Source organism: Lissotriton vulgaris, chromosome 8 (genome assembly GCF_964263255.1).
Source record: "Lissotriton vulgaris chromosome 8, aLisVul1.2, whole genome shotgun sequence".
Classification (NCBI taxonomy): domain Eukaryota; kingdom Metazoa; phylum Chordata; class Amphibia; order Caudata; family Salamandridae; genus Lissotriton; species Lissotriton vulgaris.
Window position 1 is genome coordinate 165,713,425 of NC_141696.1, and position 12,001 is coordinate 165,725,425.

The following is a 12,001-nucleotide window of genomic DNA, read 5'->3' on the forward strand; positions in this document are numbered from 1 at the left end:
TGATCTGTATGCGATGGAATCTTGAACTGCTCCTGTTGCTTGCACTGTTGCTGCAGTTGATGTGTGTATTCTGTTTATGGAATTGTGCAATATTGCTGCTTTTTCTGGCCCTAATGCTTGTATAAGTTTGTTTTGAGATTGCACAAACTATTCCAGCGCTTTTAAGTTTCCCATGTCTGAGTAGCTCGTCCAGTCAAGGTTTTTTCTTTGCATCCTGGTACTTGTAATCCTGTTTTGAGTTAACGCTACATAGACAAGGGAAACTTGATAGCTGTGTAAGTGCCTGTTCTTTGTGTGAGTGATGCGTGCAGGGCTGATGTATTTGCCTGTTGTGTGGGTGAGAGGCATAACTATCATGAGTGTAGCAAGTGCAGTGGCACCAATGCCTAGCAGTGTAAGCATAGCTGCGAAGTTTCCCAGGTCTATGTGTGACGAGTTAGGCTAGTCCAATTTGTTTTTTAGTATTGTGGAACTCGTACTCTTATTTACCCGGTAAACAAGCATTTGCAATGCAATAGGTCTTGCATTTGGAAAGTTTGAGCTATTGGTATTGTAAATGACACATTTTTAATAGCTTTGTCATTTACAATGCCAATGGTTTTAACTTTCGCAAATGTGACACCTATAGCATTTGTAATGCAATATGTGTTGTATTTACGTGACTTAGATGTATTGATATTACAAATAACAATAGCTTTTAATTTTTTTAAATAAGTAATACTTAAATAAAAGTTATTGTAATTTATAATGGCAATAGCTTAAACTTTTGTAAATATCTTTTGTGAAGATTATGTTCAGTGTATTTTATTGTGACGAAAATTCAAGAACAGAAGTGAAATATTAACATCTTTTTGTGACATTTGTAATACAGCTTGAAACATTGAGAGAACATATTTGAATCAGTTGTTGTTGAATGGTTGCACAGATTGATGCTGTGGTGGCGCTGAGTGATGTTGTGGTGGCGACGAGTGATGCTGTGGCGTTCAGTGATGCTGTGGTAGCGCATAGTGATGTTGTGGTGCCCCTGAGTGATGTTGTTGTGGTGCTGAGTGATGCTGTGGTGATGCGATAGATAGATAGATAGATAGATAGATAGATAGATAGATAGATAGATAGATAGATAGATAGATAGATAGATAGATAGATAGATAGATAGATAGAGTGAGGGCGATAGATAGAGTGAGGGCGATAGATAGATAGATAGATAGATAGATAGATAGATAGATAGATAGATAGATAGATAGATAGATAGATAGATAGATAGATAGATAGATAGATAGATAGATAGATAGATAGATAGATAGATAGATAGATAGATAGATAGATAGATAGATAGAGTGAGGGCGATAGATAGAGTGAGGGCGATAGATAGAAATATAGATAGATAGATAGATAGATAGATAGATAGATAGATAGATAGATAGATAGATAGATAGATAGATAGATAGATAGATAGATAGATAGATAGATAGATAGATAGATAGATAGATAGATAGATAGATAGATAGATAGAGGGCGACAGATAGATAGAGTGAGGGCGATAGATAGATAGATAGAATGAGGCTAACGCGATGGCTTAGGCGAGATCTAAAAAAGGACTCCGGGGCGCCGTGTGTGCTGAATACACACGGACGCAGTTTTATTCTTTTAGCCTCTTCGTTCTTCATGATGGAAGCTCCTAAATTATAAACAAAAAAATATTTATAACAAGTAATTGTGCTTTAGACTATGCATGCACCTACATTTGAGCAAGAACTAGCGTTTTCTCATCCTTATCGTTAGTCACAGAAGTACGCGTATTACAAATCAAGAGAGCTAAAAGTGGGAGAGGCAGTGTGTGTATGCGGGACTGTGTGGGTGAAAGTAATCGGCAAATGTTGTGTGATGTCGCTTCTGCTACCCCAGGAATGTTGGTGAATTGACGCCCATGAAATCTACAGGTCAATAAATAAGACACACATGCGGCCGTGTGTTCAGGTGAGTATCAATGTGTGACGACTTAGAAACGAAATGTAACTTTTACTGACACCTTGTTACTTCAATCTCTCCGCGACATGGGGAGAGCACATCTCTGGCATTCACGCATGACACCCGAGTACTCCCATAGGACACCCTCTAACATTCTCCATACACCCAAACACACATGCAAGATCTGGCATCCAATCTATCAGGCAAGACAACCGCGTCACATGGCCACACTAACGTGATGTTTAGACACACAGGCACGTGTTTTCTCAATACGACAACAAAAAAGTGTGCAGACACACAATTTGTTTCTTCCAGTGTTATGTATTGAATTCATACTGGTCCAGCGGCTGGGGGCCAAATCGAAGTTTATATCTCAAAATCCAGGCGATCAATGTGTCTGTTCAGAGGGCCTAATAGGAAAGCGTGTGCTGGCGCAGCCTGGAAATACAGAGGCACACCCACAGTGAATGAAGCGCTGTCCGAGCCAGGCTGAAATGCACCAAAGAGTGTTTAGAAAATACACAAAACCATGGACAGCTGCACGAACACAGCACACCAATAATAAAACAACAGGTTCACAGTTCCAGAAATGCAGAAGTACGGGGGAAAGAAAACAGTTAAGCCAGTGCACGTCCGAATGTCCCATCGAAGACAATCAACCACTGGTGTAACAGAATACAAACAATATATGTTCGCATGAATTAACCCAGGCAAATGCAGAGGGAAACACAGTAACACTTGCATGAAAGAATGCACACAAACGAACACGAGCAAAGAACTGACTATTGAATATTGATCAACATAAACCAGACTAAGGCATAAATTACCACCTACATGAGGACCAAGTGATAAAAAGCGCAGACGCACCGCACGCAAATGTATGGGACCAAACAGGTAAATAAACTACAAAAAGATATTCTCATAAATAAGATGCATATAACAAACAATAACCAACATTCGGATGCATTAGCACACACCAACATAAACACAACCAATCAACAGACAGAACATCTGCACACATCAGTGGACATTAAATGTCACCAGAAGAGTGTTGTACACACCCATCCTGACACAGTGGTGCTGCAACGACTTTTAGAACGGAGTACAAGCATAGAAGAGTGACAGTGTTTCTTATAAAACACAAAACTGCTGCTAGAGCATACACATTTAAAGGCCCCCCGTTATTGTTCGTTCGTCATCTAATCTCTTTCCGCCCCACTGGTCCCAGCACCTCTGTCCAGTCATATGATGATGGACGCGCGTACACATACATTCTCTTGTGAGTGTACATTCTACTATTAATAAAAATACAAATATGAAACATACTCATATTCTTGCACACATATATTCCTGGAAAGTAAAGAAAACCGGAACAACTCACATCATGCAGTACAGAAAGTTCCAAAACGCAGATATATAGGTCGAACATTCTTTCACAAGTGGGGTATTCAGACATCAACACTTCACATGGACAGAATATAAGACACCTGGACACAGAGGCATGCATAAGTACAAACACAGTAATCTGAACAAAGATGCTCACAGAGAAAACGAACAGTCTTCGTGATAGTAGCAATAATAAATAATAAAAACACGCGCAATGTAATGCCGCTCCTTGTGGTGCAAGCAGCAGAGCCAAGCTACTTTTAGGCTAAAATCTATTTTGTGTCAAAAGATAAAGTGGGGGGTGAGGAGGTGGGGGAGCAAAAAAATGGCTTTGCATCGCGGAGTGCTAGGTCCTCTGTTATCTATGCAAGGGGAGCATAATTGGACGGGAACTGCGTGAGCTTTAATAGGTGTTGGCATTAAGTCAAAGCTACTAAAAGAACGTGCCTGAGTTTGCGTGAAACCAATGCCAAAAAAACCCAAGCCCAGATAAGAGAACACGTGGAATACTATTCATACACTTAATGTGTTGCTTCTGCGAAAATTCACAGTTTTGTGAGAGGACGGGGCCGTTCTGGATTAAAACGCTCTTTCACTCTTCCAAGTTATTAAGTGCGCGAGGAATGTGTAGAGCAGAGTTCAGCTGCAGGGTTCTGAGGGGGGCACAAGAGCAGTGCTTAATGAGTATAAAAAAACAAGCTCTCGGCATTGCGGTGGGGGTGGGTGGGGGAGCGGCAGCCTTTGAAGTCTGATGCGAGGCACAGACAAATGGTGGTGCGCGATGTGCCTGCGCGGGGAGGCGGGGGAGCAGCAGCCTTTGAAGTCTGATGCGAGGCACAGACAAATAGTGGTGTGACGTGGCTGGCGATGGCGTGCACGCGCATACTCACATGAACTGTAAGGGATCCGCAAGTTTGGTAGAGTTTTTGAACTGCCTACTATAATCTTGCCTATCTATCCCTGCGGTATATAACAGTCGAGACCTAAAAAACACAGGAATGCAAGTCCAAGATTTCTAAGAAAAAAACTGGGACTGGATTAACTAGTCATGAATGGACCTGAAAAAACTTAGCAGCTATGTTTCAGAGGCCCTGGGGTGTATGTCACTACCTAAACATGGAATTGGAGCGCTTTCCTTGCTTGCATTCTGCTCAAGGCTCAACGGCGGCTCCTCAGTTAAGGTTGAGGAGCGTAGCCTCACTGCTGTGCAAGCAGTTTTAAAAGGAAAATTAAAACGATAATAACCAATATTAATATCATTTTAGTTTTCCGTTCCTGCTTAGGTGCGAGTCGGGGCGGGGCTGGCCAGAGCAGGGGCCACGGGGAGGAGTGGGGAGCACACTCTAAAGTGTACATGACGGTTTAGCTGGCCGTCTTGGGCCGGCCAATCAGTCATGCGCTCTTTGCATGTTCTCTACTGGCTGTAATGTACTGCCTGGGTGGCGAACATGCAAAGCCTTCCAGTCCCTCTCTGAGTGCCAAAATATGACGCTCACCCCAATCACAATGCTGCTGTAAGGCAGTGTTGTGACTGGCTTGGGGAGTCTGGGAGTCTGTGTGCTTCCTGGTTCCTGCTTCCTGCTGTCAACCGAGGAGCCGAAGAGGACCGAGAGGCGGTGGCCGGCCTACAGGTTATTGCTTTTTTTAATTTACTCCCTACACTCCCCCCCGCCCCACCACCCCTACCCCATTAAGTAGCAGCCGCCACTACCAAGGCTATTTGGGGGTGGGTTGTTTTTAGTGTGAGTGTGTGTGTTTGTCTATCAAGCATATAGATTCAATTTCTGCAACCATGCAATACCTGTTCCTTATGTAAGAAAATCTTGCATGCCACTGGCCACATTCTGCTGATGTACATTGGTGAGTCTTGAAAGAAACTTCCCACTATTCAAAAGTCAACTTCCTTGCTCTTGTCACCTTTCATCAGGGCTTAAATGAGATTTTTTCAAATGGTGTATCTGAAAGGGGCGTGGCCTTAGAATTGTATCTAGGAATCTATTTCAAGCGGCATGGCCTATATAATTAAAGCCGAAGCTTATACAAGTAAACTAAACTTCTGTGTTCCCTACTCCAAGCCTCCCAACAGGTATTTTGGTTCTTCTCTGAGCTTTCTGTTATTGTATCTAGACATATCACAACTGATATAAAGCTAAAACAAGTTGGGAATATTGGCTCTGCTAATGGTTGCTAATAGTTGTTAGCTGTTTAATATACATGAGTAACAACGTTTTTTTAAATAGTAAGAAAATGTTTCAATTCTGAAAATGTGAGGTTGAGAATTAAACATTACTAAGTCAGTGCTCTTCAGAGTATCTCAGTCATTTCTGTTCTCCCCTTCACACCGTTTTCCCTTGCAGTCAAGTTACACACTTAAGCCTTTCTTCTCCCCACGTCTTCCGTATATCCACTATCTGCATATTTGCCATCTCATGTCTTTCCTCTTTCACACCCCCTTCTAGGTATCTCTTGCCGGCACGTCCTCGTATCTCCTTCACTGCACCAACCCACAACATACACTGCACACACTCTGCTGCAAGCGCTGCATTTTCGTTAACTTTTGCCCTATCAGTATTTTGACAACTGTGAACCTCTTCCATAGACATTTGAATAGAATTACAAATGCAACCAGCACATATGACCATTGCTCTGCGTGCCGACAGGCCAAGGATTGCCCCGGTTACTTACCAGTAATCTTCATTACTCCGTATCCTGGTCTTTCTCTGAACAGTAATTACACAATAAACTATACTGTGGCGAGGAAGACGAGCGAGGGCGTAATGGATGTTCATGTATTCTTAAAATCTTTTTTACCCACTGATAGTCACTGAAGAAGCTTGCACTGCCTTCAACCTATTCTATCCTATTCCATTAAGCACGCGTATAGTGCATGGTTACCCATAGGCATCCCAGCACTGGTAGTGCAAGCAGCTGTTCCGACAGATCAGACGGGGGTATTCTGAAACAGCCAGGTTTTAAGTAGTTTACAGAAGGGAAGTCCCTTTGTGGTTGATCTCAGAGAGATGGGGAGAGTGTTCCACAGCTTCGCCATGTTGAAATGGAAGGACTGCCCTCCCTATCTTGATCTTCTAATAGAGGGGATTTTATCAAGCAGAGCACTAGAGCACTAGAGGAGCACAGGGTTCACCCCGGAAGATAAGGAGAGATCATGGATTGATAGATCAAAGTCCCTGTTTCAGGAAATTGTAATAATGTGTGCAGCCTAGTTGTTGGTGGGTGGAGTTAAGGGAACACAGGAAGAAGAGGAGCGATGACAGGAAAGGGTTAGATAGAGTAGGGACGGGGAACAGTGAAGACGTGAGAATAAAGAGCTCGTCAAATGTAAAAGGTGTGCAGTGTCGTTATTAGTAGCACAACGCTACAGCTGGCGACGAGGGTGGGATGGTGCAGTCTGTCACCCCCTGAACCCTGACGACGAGCGACCCGTCCCAGACAGCACACCGTGGAAGTCGTCGTCGCGACACGTGTGCTGTGCAGGAGACCGCCGCCGAGAGTGTACGGCCAGCGGTAATCGCCCGCTGCTCCGCGATCAGCTGGTCGCGTGGAGCCCAGGCGGGAGAAGCCCAGTTGGTGAAGCGCTATTGAGCGTTAGAATCGCCCCGTCGGAATCGTGCGGTCGAGCGCTGGGACCGGGTGCCCACCCCGGATGTGTGAGGTCGCAGAGGGTGGCTGAAGAAATGAAGATCGGGAGCCCACCACCTGCCGCTCTGAGGTCCAAGAAGCGTGTGGAGGTGCTGCTTGCTGCGGGGACCGGCTGCCGGTGAGTGCCGGTTGAAGCGTGAGCCTGAAGGAGTGAATGAGCCCAAAATCTCGTGGGAAAAGAGATTTCCGTAGTGGCGGCCATTTTGAAGTCAGGCGGTGAGTTCCAGTCCCTATTAAAAGCATATGGCGGCTATTTTGAAGTCAGGCAACAGACAATTGAGCAGCAAGCACAAGCAAATACAACAGCAAAAGAAAATAAGCACAAGCAAATGCAAGAGGAGAAACAGAAGACAAGCACAAGCAAAGGCAACAGCAAAAGAAAACAAGCACAAGCAAATGCAAAGGAGAAATAGAAGACAAGCACAAGCAAAGGCAACAGGAAAAGGAAACAAGCACATGCAAACACAAGAGGCGAAATAAGAAAACAAGCACAAGTGAATACAAGAGTGACATAAATGAAAGATGTCGACATAACCGCGTCGGAACGCCACGGGCACGGTGGCGACCACGCCAAACACAACCGGTGTCTCATATCTGCACCCCCCAGAACCACTGGCCCTGATAGCTGGAGGGGGCATGGGCCTCAGATGGCAGGGGTGGTTTGAGGACTCTGAGGATTTTATGAAAGGATCAAAAGTCACGGATGAAGAGGAAAAGTTAATTGCATTATGCAATCTGGTTGGGAAAGAAGTCAGTAAGTTAATCAAGCAACTGCCGACTACAGAAACAGGATCATATGTTAAGGTGCGAGAAGCTTTAAATAAAAAGGTTTTACATAAAAGAAATGTGGATTATGAAAGGTACATGTTTCACCAAGCCCGTCAAGAAAAGGAGGAATTGATGAGTACGTTTATAATGAGACTACAACGACTGTCTCGGTATTGTGAGTTTGATACGTTTTCCACGGAGGATGCCATAAGATTGCGAATAATTGAAGGTTGCCAATCGGAGACCCTCAGAAGACGGCTCTTACGGAAGAGTCACAACCTAGACGAAATCGAAGAGAGGACCCGGGTATATGATCAAGCAGAGGAGCATGCCAAGAAAATGGAGGCAGGACATGTTGAGAGGCAGGAGCAAGCCTACCGTCTTCAAAGTGGTACCACTCGCAAATACTCGCGAGATCGACGGCAGACTTCCAGACCCTCTTCCCGCCAGCGCTATGCTGGACGCAGACACCATGAATCTGGCCATGGAGACAAGAAACGAGACCGGCCCCTGAGGTGCTACCGGTGCGGATATGATTTTCCACACACAGATGCGTGTCCGGCGTTTGGGCAGCAGTGCCGTAAGTGCGGAAGAGAAAATCACTTTGAGATCGTTTGTGGGGAGTATCGTAAAGACAGAACGAAAGAGAAAACGAGATCCTCTCGCCCCGTCATAAAGCGACATCATGCAAAGGCAATTCAAGATCGGCCAGAGTCATCATCTGCCTCCTCACACTCTAGCAGAGAGTCTCGCAAGTCACAATGGATGAGAAGATCTCCATCCAGAGAATCCAGGTCAGCATCTTCAGCATCGCTGTACACTGATGAATATGTCAATATGGTAGCTGATCCGGATCAATTGAAAAAATACCCCAGACTGGACATACGTGTGGTAACCCATGCAACCAAGTTTGTACTGGACAGTGGGGCCTCACTGAACTATATCCCTGTAACCGAGTACAACAAAATGCAACCGCCACCCATCCTGAGCACGGCTCATGTCAGGGTATACATGTGGATGTCGAAGAAACCTCTCCCATGCCTGGGAAAATTTGCAACCACGCTCAAGCACAAAACCACATCTGTGCCGGCCCACATACATGTCATTGAAGGACCGGAAGCTAACTGTCTCCTCAGCTTACCCACTGCTGAGCGTCTTCGGCTGGTTGAAATTCTGTATCTGGTGAGTGCGGATCCTGACATCATCCTTAAGACAAGAAAGGAAGACAGGAGAGGGGAGACATCTCTTGGAGTAGTGAGTAAAGAAATCAAAAACGTCAGAAAGAAGGGGGACAAAGATAGATCAGAAACAAGACACCATGAGAGGCAAAGTGACATGAAATTCCCTGAGGCAACAATACAAAGGGCCGTGGATGATGGCGGACGAAAGACTGGAACAATCCGGAACTGCGACGTATATTTAACAAGGACCCCCTGAGTACATGGATCTTATAGTTCCTAGGTCAGAGAAAACAATACATTTGAGAAACAACAACCTAGGCAACTAATATTTAAAACACAGTAACAATAAAAATGAACAATTGGCTACAGCTGGCTACAAAACTTGGTATTTTATTAAGTAATTAAAAATAGACAAATCGATGGCATAACACAATAATAAGGTTACAATTTCACAGAACACATTATTAATGTAAAAAACATTGTACAAAAGTTAATGAAAACACAAGTTAAAAATTATCTATAGTAGATAGGTGGCACAATGAGTCTCTACGCGCGTTTCGGCGGCCAGCGCCTTCTTCCTGGAGCAGCCACGCAATTTTAGTAGGAGTTTTTGTGAAACTAATCGGATACAGTTTCTGCTTCTTGTTTAATTCCTTTTTGGTCAAGTGTTGCAGGAGCTGATTAATTAGACGTTAATGAATTGATTCCCGCCAGCCGGAGCCCTTTGTATAGAATGGCGCTGGATGATATCAAAAGTTGAATTCTTCCAAAGTATCTCTGGATATCTATTGGCCTTTAGAGGCAGGTGTTGGTGCTATTTTTTGATTTGTTGTACAGTGTCTCGAGCCCAGGTTATGATTTGTCATATGATCTGATAACGATGAGCTGCTTTAGATAGCTTCCCAAGATAATGGAGTCTTGTATTCCAAAGGTATGGATAGTGTTTTAGGGTTCTCGGATTTTGGACACGAAGGAATAATATTAAAAGATCTCCCTGCCTGAGGATGATCGGCAGGGCTCTCTATGTCCGGTGGTGGGTTATTCTGTCTGGCGATACGAACGCGGGAAATGGTAATCCGGAACTGCGACAGCCTGACTAACACAACTTGGAGAGGTCACTCAACAAACTATTCTGGAGAAACATCAAGCAGTGAGCCAGACCACACAAAGGAGACAGAGGACGGTCTATCAACGGTTATAAAGAAAAGACCAAATATAGATGAGTGGATAAGTCATGCCATGTCTGGAAATCGGTATACGAACACACTCGAACAACCCACCACTTATCAAATTTTGTAGACCCCTCTGAGGAGGTGTCAAGCAGTAGGACACATCACACACGTGGCACTGACGTCAGTGCACCCAACAAGCGAGAAGAGTACACAAACCACATGATGTGGGGCAAGCCACTCAGGCACCAAAGAAGGAGAGGCATGTGCACTCAAGCCACCCATGATAATGACTCAGAGTGTTCGATCACCCCACCAGACAACATGTCATGTCAGCCGTCACAGTTACACCAAGAGTTGAACAATGTACCGTCACCCCTGATGGGGTCAGCGAGGCTGACTCAAAGGGCTTACAGAAAGAAAACAGATATATGGGACATTACTCACCGGGTGGAAAGGACTATCCTGTCACCCTGCAAGAAAGGCGAAATGTGGTGACTAAAACGGATCGCCGTCGGATGAGAGAGAACATGCACATGTCTGGATGGTCAAAGGGCTCACTAGCCCCAAACGCGAGTGGGAGTGGGCGAGACAAACAGAGGCAGTAAATGAGTATCAGAATCAAATCAGGATACCCATTTCAGATAGCGACTTACTGCATAGTGTGCATGATTTTGAACAAGAGGATAGTGTTGCCCTCGACTGGAGAAGACAAAAGGAAGTGGAACTGTATGTGGGTGCTCGGAAGAGAACCAGAACAATTTCCATTCATGGAAGAGATCGAGCGTCAATCGAGCCAGAATCACAAAGGAAGACAGACTGGCACCTACGATCGCCCCGGAACCTGAAAATGAATGGACGCCTGCTGCTTTCCACGGACCACGGACTTCTCTCCTCCATAACCACCTGCCATCACAGCTAGCGGAACCCGCTCCGCGGGTCCCGCGTCGCAGAAGGGGGTGAACCAAGTCTGTGCTGCACTGCTGGGCGGTGAGTGTGCGACAGGGCTGCGAGCTGCAACCCGGACTCAGTCTCCCAGGAGTCCCGGGTTGCCTTGGCCGTTCCAGCTGGCCTGCTCTCCCTGACCGCCCCGCCCAGCCCCACACGCCTCATAACCGGCAGCGTTCCCTACCTGCCTTGGGACTCTGAAGGACGCCTGCTGCTTTCCACGGACCACGGACTTCTCTCCTCCATAACCACCTGCCATCACAGCTAGCGGAACCCGCTCCGCGGGTCCCGCGTCGCAGAAGGGGGTGAACCAAGTCTGTGCTGCACTGTTGGGCGGTGAGTGTGCGACAGGGCTGCGAGCTGCAACCCGGACTCAGTCTCCCAGGAGTCCCGGGTTGCCTTGGCCGTTCCAGCTGGCCTGCTCTCCCTGACCGCCCCGCCCAGCCCCACACGCCTCATAACCGGCAGCGTTCCCTACCTGCCTTGGGACTCTGAAGGACGCCTGCTGCTTTCCACGGACCACGGACTTCTCTCCTCCATAACCACCTGCCATCACAGCTAGCGGAACCCGCTCCGCGGGTCCCGCGTCGCAGAAGGGGGTGAACCAAGTCTGTGCTGCACTGCTGGGCGGTGAGTGTGCGACAGGGCTGCGAGCTGCAACCCGGACTCAGTCTCCCAGGAGTCCCGGGTTGCCTTGGCCGTTCCAGCTGGCCTGCTCTCCCTGACCGCCCCGCCCAGCCCCACACGCCTCATAACCGGCAGCGTTCCCTACCTGCCTTGGGACTCTGAAGGACGCCTGCTGCTTTCCACGGACCACGGACTTCTCTCCTCCATAACCACCTGCCATCACAGCTAGCAGAACCCGCTCCGCGGGTCCCGCGTCGCAGAAGGGGGTGAACCAAGTCTGTGCTGCACTGCTGG